The sequence below is a fragment of the Patiria miniata genome, unplaced genomic scaffold (assembly GCF_015706575.1).
Source record: "Patiria miniata isolate m_02_andy unplaced genomic scaffold, ASM1570657v1 HiC_scaffold_5, whole genome shotgun sequence".
Lineage (NCBI taxonomy): Eukaryota > Metazoa > Echinodermata > Asteroidea > Valvatida > Asterinidae > Patiria > Patiria miniata.
In genome coordinates, this window is record NW_024037072.1 from 36571458 (window position 1) to 36580308 (window position 8851).

The 8851-nt window shown below is 41.8% G+C and overlaps 1 pseudogene; it reads right to left on the minus strand.

Annotated features, from left to right (window-relative positions):
• Positions 1-490: 490 nt before the first annotated feature.
• On the minus strand, positions 491-5030 carry LOC119740420 (annotated as a pseudogene).
• Positions 5031-8851: the final 3821 nt, after the last annotated feature.

The following is an 8851-nucleotide window of genomic DNA, read 5'->3' on the forward strand; positions in this document are numbered from 1 at the left end:
ATTTCATTGTACATTTGTTTATTTCTTAGCTGTTGTTTATTTCTTACGGTCTTTTCATTGTACATGTTTATTTCTTAGCTGTTGTTTATTTCTTTGTCATTTCATTGTACATTGTTTATTTCTTAGCTGTTGTTTATTTCTTACGGTCTTTTCTTTGCTTTTCGTGTTTACAAATGTGAAAATACTGGATAGCTCAGTTGGTAGAGTGTTCGTAATGCTTGTAATCCGGTGGTCGCCGGTTCAAATCACGCCAGGATAATTTTATGTGTGCTCATCGTCATATTTATCTGTCTGTGTATTTGTTAAGTAATGTGTTCAACCTATCATGGCGCGCTCCTTCGATAACCAATCAGAAAGCGGTGACTGAAGAAAGGGCGCTGTTAACATTTTTCAAACATCCATTTTGTCGTCGAGTCCGACTGGTGGCCTTTTTTACTTTGAGGCAAGATTTCGATGGCACAATGTATTGTGAATCCTATTAAGAACATGCCAATGCGTTTACATTGTAATCGTTTGGAATATCCTACATGTAAAACGGGTCCACCTTGTTTAGTATGTTGCTATTCCAACAAACCAACCAAGTATCCATGTGATTATAAACCTCATTTTGATTGATTTTGTGATTGGGGTGTTTAAACTGTTGTGCATCTAATCCAATTGGAATATATTTGGACATGTGATATTCTCCTGCCTTGCTGCTTTCTCAACGGCAGTCATGCGTCTCAAATCCAGGTCATACCACCCAGCTTGTGATATTTCTTGACGTTCTGGTAGTGCGCTTCGATGAGTCGAATACACTCTCGGCGGCCGTTTGCCCGAACACCAGAACCCAGGACTGAGATGTTCCCTGGGTAACTTGCCAGATTCAAACTCAAAAAGCTGAAAGTTTGTGACATTGTCAAATTTGAGGCAGCTTGCGGGAAGAGTACCAACATAGCGCTTGGCGATGCAATATCCCTGCAGTAATGGGTAGGGGCGCTTTTTGTAGTGACGCTCATGTATGGTGACGTGTACATCTGGTTCCATCTCACTCGCATTAATGCTAACACCTGGAGGTAGATGTGCGTTGAAGTCCTCTAAAGTCTCCGTGAAATCCAAGTGCCAGTCGTAACGGTCGTGCTCGAAGTAGTAGGCGTAATCATGATGACGTTGACGGGGCTTAGGTTAGGTAGGTTGCGAAAGGCGTCCTCAAAGTTGGATACCTGCAAAAGACATTTTGCCCCACGATGTAAAACAGGAGTCGAATTCATCATATTAAGTAGGCCTACTAAAAAGGGTCCAAGCGATGAATTTTTCTTAGGAACACATTATGTGCAACTTTCCACTACTCATAAATGTATGAAACTATTTGAATCCCTTTTTGGATAATTTTTATTACAAAGCGCACATCTTTTAACATTTAAAATTGTCCGTGCTTTTCCGGACAACCGAGGGCGCTGTTGCCGCGATGTCATTTCAGGAAGACACTGTTCAGTTTAGGGTATTCTGTTCAAATTGTGAACCCAAAATGTAATCGTTGAAAATATTGGGTGACAAAGGGTTGTCATTGGCTTATTACCATGTACTTACACACAACAACGAATCACCAAAGAAAATGAAATTGCATGAACCCTTAGAAAATCCTCACCAAGTCCATCAGTCAAAAGCCAAGTCACGTACCATTCAAATGAACTGTGACAAACCATTTCTTTGTTACAGGCATGCAACTTGGAATAAACAAAAACAAAGAGGAAATTCCAATTTTTACAAGACTTTGTACAGCGTTTTTCAATTTTTAATGGCATAAGTGTGAATTGAAAAAGCGAAAATCAGCTGATCCGAGGAAAAGTTGCATGCCTGTTGTTATTGTTAATTCTTGAAAACGATTAGATTTTGCCCTTCACCGACGTATCAACACTTTATACTCCGTGTGTTGCCTCCCGAGTGAAAGTTGGTGGGACTCGAACTCACGACCTCCTGCTCACTAGTACAGACGTCTTACCACTCGGCCACCGAGCTTGCGGGATCAGTTGGCTGGATCGAATCTTATGTACATGTAGCAGCGGGTACAGCATTTAACTATTCATAACCTAATATTGATTTAAATCAACCGACACAAATTCCATCTTATGAATAGTTAAATGTGGTACCCGCTGCTACATCATTGTACGCAAGCTCGGTGGTCGAGTGGTAGCACGTCTGCACTAGAACTGGAGGTCGCGGGTTCGAGTCCCATCCGAGTGAATTTTTCCAACTTCGTCCACTCGGGAGGTAACACACTGAGTATACAAGTGTTTATAAGACGGTCAAGGGCAAAACCTAACATTGATTTACATCACCCCGACGCAAATTCAATCTTATTAACCTATTTTTGTGACGTCACACTATTGTTAAAAGTGTAGATTATTGTTCAAATCAACATAGATTATTTTAAGAATGTACAGTTTTGTTGTGAATAGCCTCTGCAAACAGTTCTATGTATAGACGGGGCTAATAGATGTTTGAAAGCAACAGTTCACTTTAAAATGAAAAGCAATGGACATAATGTACGTGCCTGGTGCGAAATAATTTGACAGTACATGAGTTTTAATAATAATCTATTATTTTGACGTTCCCTTTCAGTATTTTGTTAATTCTTTAATCTTTCACATGAACTGTTCTCTGTGTATTTGTTTTTAATTTGCCGCACTGATTTTTTTTTTAAATTCAATGTAAAGTGGCGATTATAAATTTTTACTTAAAGTACAATATAAATTTATTTTTTATTTTTATTTAGTGAATATTTTTATGTTTCATTTATTGTATATATTTGTTAAAATTCTAACTTAAGTTTGCCTGGGATCGCAACAAAGAGCGTCCAGAATACAACATTATTCGGGGCCCAACGCCGTTAAATCCGATTTCTGGCCATTTACAAGTATTCGCTTTATTATGAATCAAGATAACAACAATTTTTGTCACACTAAATAAAATGCAGCGTGTGGCAATTGCCCTTTTGTTTTAAAAAAAAAACAATTATCAGTCATGAATCGCTGGGCAGGGAAACCTTCAGCCCATTCAAAACTGTTCCTCAACTTCAACGGGCAACATTAATGTTATGGTTTGAGGACTGAAATTAGAATAAAGATGTTCATTTCAAGATTTTTAAGGGAAGAATTCCACACATGGACATCACTAATTTTTCCCGAATGTCGGACACTTCGCCCCATTTCCACGTCGCTCCATGTCACTTCGCCCCTAACCACTTCGCCCCATCCCCACTTCGCCCCATTCCCACATCGCCCCATCCCCACTTCGCCCCATTCCCACTTCGTCCCATCCCCACTTCGCCCCATCCCCATTTCGCCCCATCCCCACTTCGCCCCAGCCGTTACATGTAAAAAAAAAATCTCATCTATTTTTTTGGCTTAAAAAAACAATTTTAACAGATTCACTAATTGCTAACCAACGGAAAGAATTAGCTCATCACCAAATGAACAATTCATAATCAACCTCTAGGTTCTCCCCTACCTAGAAAAAAGCTTGAAGTAAAAAAAGATCCAACTTTGTTCCCACCCGGCTATACCAACCCGTCTCCCACTTATCTGAGAACGACAATACCTTTGACATCCTAATTTCACTCTTGGAGGAACCAATTTCATCTAAATGAAGCTGCAAGTGTCACATATCAGACAAATTTTGACGGAACATTTTCCTCAAGGCAGTGAGTTCCTTTTAACTCACTGACCCATACCTACGGATTCTTTTGAATCCAGCGCCTGATGATTTTATTCACAAGCCAATAGGAGAGGCGTCTCTGAATGGGATCCATCATTTCTCTCATCTGTGTCTCGAGCACCTCATCAGAGAGTTTGTATTTTTCCTAAGTTTCTAGAATTGGGAGCATTTATTATCTGGGGTCTTTGGCAGTTTATTTGGTCTGCACCCCTAGCCTTCACTTATTTCATACTACATGGGGCGAAGTGGGGATGGGGCGAAGCGGGGAAGGGGCGAAGTGGGGATGGGGCGAAGCGGAGATGGGGCGATGTGGGGATGGGGCGAAGTGGAGATGGGGCGAAGTGGTTAGGGGCGAAGTGTCATGGGGCGACGTGGAAATGGGGCGAAGCGTCCGACACCCATTTTCCCCATGCAGTGCATGACCTATCAGCCATCAGAAAGCGATAACATGTCCTATACAAGCAGCTTTACTGAGTAAAACGCCTGGAATTTTTAGACCAGTCTGACATAATATGGTTTGTGCACAGGGCTGCTCGAGGGTGTCATGTGATATCCAGGTTTAGAACTCTTTCCTTTTTAAGTATCAATCTTTGGCTTACGTTCATGTGCTTCATTATGTGATTCCTACAGTTGGCGAAGGTGTCTCTCCAGATGTAGGTAGGAAAGTACGTCATGAAGTCAGCAACCATACCCTTCCCGATGGCAAGTAGCATTGTTTTGTACCAGCCCATTCTGTGCATTGGCTTCATGTGAGTGGAAGTTAACACTCGCAATCGATGGCCGTTGAAGATGTTTTCAGGAGTCACTGGCGTCGTGAACACCGCGTCAGAATCAGTCCAACCAATGATCGAAGCATTGATGAATAGATCCATGAAGAAACTACTCCACAATTGACGTTGGTAACCTGGATTTTTAGTCCAGCCCGAGGCAATATCAGGGAGTGGCTCATACAGGAAATCAAACTTGAGGCCCAAATCTTTCTCCTGTTGTCTCAGTTTACGTGCAAACCGATGATCTGTTTCTGATTCCTTGTCAAGAATCAGGCTGATGGGGCCTAGCTTGGGAGACCAAAATAAGGTACAGGAACGGAGGAATATGCAGTACAGACGCTGGACCAGTTTTGGTACGGCTGCCATGCGGATTACTAGTGTCAAGGAAAATCCATGTGTTGCAGCATCTGTTCCTTGCTCTGTGGTTGTAACTCCCGCATCGGTGGTATCCATAGAATAGCTATGCCATCGTCGCTTAGGCGACGGATGTTTCTGCCGCCCATCACAACAATTGAAAGAGACCTGGAGCAAGGTAAGGTAAATTAATAGTGAAATAATGCAAAAGCAAATCAATGCGTGTCGTGACAATTTTGAATCAAGGAGGTAGGAAAAGGAGTTAGCACGAAACCCCCTGGCCACTGTGGCAAGCTATGGGATATCGCGCGGCGCCTGTGCATTTTAACGATCGCTGTTATGATCCCCTTGAACGCTACCGTGGTCTAATGCCGACCGCTAGCTCCGTTCACTTCCAAAGAAGCCTGACTGGAGTACGTACTGTACTTCCTACCATCCAACAATCAAATATATAGGCCTACTTCGGACATGCGCAGTACGTTTTGAGCGTGCACTCTAAAAAAGCATTAGTCAGAGTTGACTAGGAACCAGTCAAATTGTACTAGCCATTCCGGGTCAGCTGGGCGCAACTAAAAAATCAGTCAATCGGACTAGATTTTTTCCAGTCAGTATTATTGACTTTGGAAAAATAGTTATGCAAAAACTGAAATGGGAGTCGAACCCAACTACTTTTCTAGTCATAGTATGAAACTTTGCTTGTTTAACCAAATTCCTAGTCAATTTCCAATGACTGGGAAAACCAGTCAATATTTTGACTAAGTTGTTTTTAGAGTGTGTGCACGCTATCGGGGTCTTGTTTTTCGGATGCGCAACGAAAATCTTTGTCATCATCTTTTAAATGATGAAAATTGGCCAATAATTCGTTGGCAAGTAATTAATATTTTCATATTTCGGATAAAAGTTAAATTTCGTGAATTACCTGGTGAAATATAAGACATTTTGGGCAGCTTCCTACCATGCCCTGTGAATAAAAAGAGCAGCAAATGTTTCGGAAAGGTAGCGCTTTCAAATGAAGTAAGAATCGTAACTTAGCGATGCTTAGCACTTAAAAAAACACAAATATTTTTGTTATCTGATCGATGGCGGCGTGAGACATGGCCTGCTTGATTCCTACATCCATGGTTGAATCAGTTAAAGGATAATACCCGAGGTACATGTAACATTACTTTGTGCAAACATTCTGTACAAGAGAAAAATGGTTCTTGACTTTCGCCTCAACACTGTAAGAAATTGTATACGAAAATGCATAAAATTCTATTTGAGAAACGGTGTAGCATACTGTATAAAAAAAATATGGTTATTGACTTTCACGTAAATGTACGAATGATGCCTAAAATTCCATTTGACAAACGGTGTAGGGCCTATGAAAAATTCTGTATGAGAAAAAAAATGGTTCTGGACTTACGTAAGCATTATACGAAATGTATAAAAATCATCATTGAGAAACGGTGTAGTCAAGTTGAAACTGTGCAAAACTATAACTGTGTCATTTTTGGTGTTTCTTTATTTCCCGCTCCATTATTTTGTAGGAATGGAGTGATGGAGGCTTTATTACCTTCCAAAAGAATGGAGAGGTATCGCCTCCAACGCTCCATTCGTGCAAAACAATGGAGCGCTAGGACAATAGGGTGACGTCACGGGTGGAGTTTAACACTGTTAATACCGCGGTACCAGACAAAGTCTGGCAATGGCCAATCCCGCTCCAAACAACACGGCAACACGGAACATGCGTGCATGATATCACTCAGCTCATCAAAATTACCATGAATTCTCGGATCATCCGATTTGAATCAAATGGCTTCGAAGCTTTTTAAGATCATGGCAAGAGGTAGGGAGTCCAGAGGTTTTGGCCGTATATCTGTAACCACGCAAAATTAGTCAATTTCAAACCGTGCTTATACATGTAATAAGTATCAACATGGCTCTAAAATACAAAAAAAGTATCCTGGTACCACGAGGAATACTGACTCCTATTATTAAAACATTCATTCAGAACTTTGCATTCATTTGGATGGAAAAACGAATTCTGAAATCGCGCTTTCCATATCGACCATTTGCGCCAAACATTACCGTGTGAGCCGGAACTTTCTTTTAAATCACCGTGTAAAAATAAAATCTACTTGATAAATCGTAATTGTTTTGATCATATCTTTATGAAAAAAAAATGGTACGGACTAGTACACTCAATCGTACCCAGAAAATTCAGACTTTTACTGAAACAGTGGCCTATAAAAAGAAATGATTAAGCTTGCCGCACCTTAATTGCCGCAAATCATTTTTAAAGGTCGGGGTACAGAGGCGAAACGAGAAAATTTTGTACAACACTGCAACCAGACTAGTCTACTACCACATGTTATTGTACGCAAGTGGGATTGGTGCCAGACTTATGTAGTCTGGCACGCGGTAACAGTTATAACGCTTGCACGCACGTGGAAAGCTGGAGCTCAGGCTAGGCGAAGATGCTACGTACGTGAGTATGTTCAATGCAACCATTTCCAGTTCATTCGTGCGTACATTGTATATGCGTTCGTTTCACAGAACCCAATGCGGCAGAATCTCGAGGGTTTGATACGGTAAAAAAATTAAATTAATTAGAATAGAAAACACATCAAAATGGGCGGCCTCGAGCCGGCCTCGACCGATTCGCCGAGGCCGGAAGGCTCCGAGGCCAAGGCCAAGGCCGAGGCCTTGCACCTCCGAGGCCAAGGCCGAGGCCATGAAAATCGGCCTCGAGGCCGAGGTCGGCCTCGAGACCTCCAACACTGCTGCTAATGTTGCAGTTGAGTGTCCGTGACGAACTACTAATTTCTCCAAGATGTTAGGAGTGAATAGGTTCTTTCCTGGTAGCAGGTGAGGCGTGGGTGCGGTTGTAGCCTTGGAGGGCGGTTTTAAACATGGGATGTTCAGTTGGTGATGTCAAGCCGGCTAAGTCATGTGCCCATTTGACAGCTGCTGCTAGGGAGACGGCTGCTGTTTTCGCTCCGGAAGATGCTGCCAGATGTGACATGTAGAGGCATAGGTGATAGGGGTCTGCTGGTAAAGCTTTGATGCCAGTCTTTGAGTTTGCCCATGTCTCCCAGCGATTCCATGTTGCTTTGTACTTGGCTGTCGTAGAATCTGCTTTAGCCGACATCAACAGCTTAGGGAGTGCATCGGTGGCGGGGCTACGTAGGTGGGGGTCTTTTAGTGAAGATTTTGACTTGATCCATATTTCTGTCAGAAAAAAAAAATACAGAACCGACAAAAGTCTCTCAGCTTTAACGCTGAAACGTTGCGGAATTATGGTTTCAAACCATCCACTGAGCTGTGAATCAACCATGTCTCAAAAAGACAACCCATAAAGGTAAAACATGCACTAAACTGTAGTACGGTAATTGGTTGCACAATTACAAAAATTGTTGCTGCAAACATGGCGATTGGTATCTGTCCAGTATCTGCTGGCACTCGGAGGCCACGAAAAAGAGGAAACGTGGTTGCATCCTAGGATACTGACCGAGGGTGCACTCCCTTGATCCATGCCTTTAGCTTTAGGAGGGTAATTTTTGGGGAGGGTGGGTAAGCGAGGTTCAAATCCTCAACCGAGAAGAAAGATATATTATATAGGGAAAAGCGCTTGAGCGTAACAATGGAATTACGTATAAACAGTCATGTGGTCGCTAAGGCAAAGCGTCTGCCGTTGTTAAGCAAAGCTAATCCGATTACGTATTTAGACGCTACAGCACAGCAGTGAAATTCATGCACCACAAAAACATGGCCATTGGAACGTTGTGTTTCTCAAAAAATATGCACAGTATGATTGAATAGTTAAATTATAACGGAAGAAGAAATTCTTAGCTTCATGTCAGTGAAAAAATCGCCGTCATCGATGCCGAAACGTCAATACTGGTTACTGGTATAGCTGACCTTCAAGTCTGGAAGAAATCGTTCGAAAACTTCCCCAAATCTCTGTATTTATATCTATTTCTAGGAATTTCTCAAAATTGTTATTTCACGAGCAGTTGAACACTTATATCATCTAAGTATATTCCGAA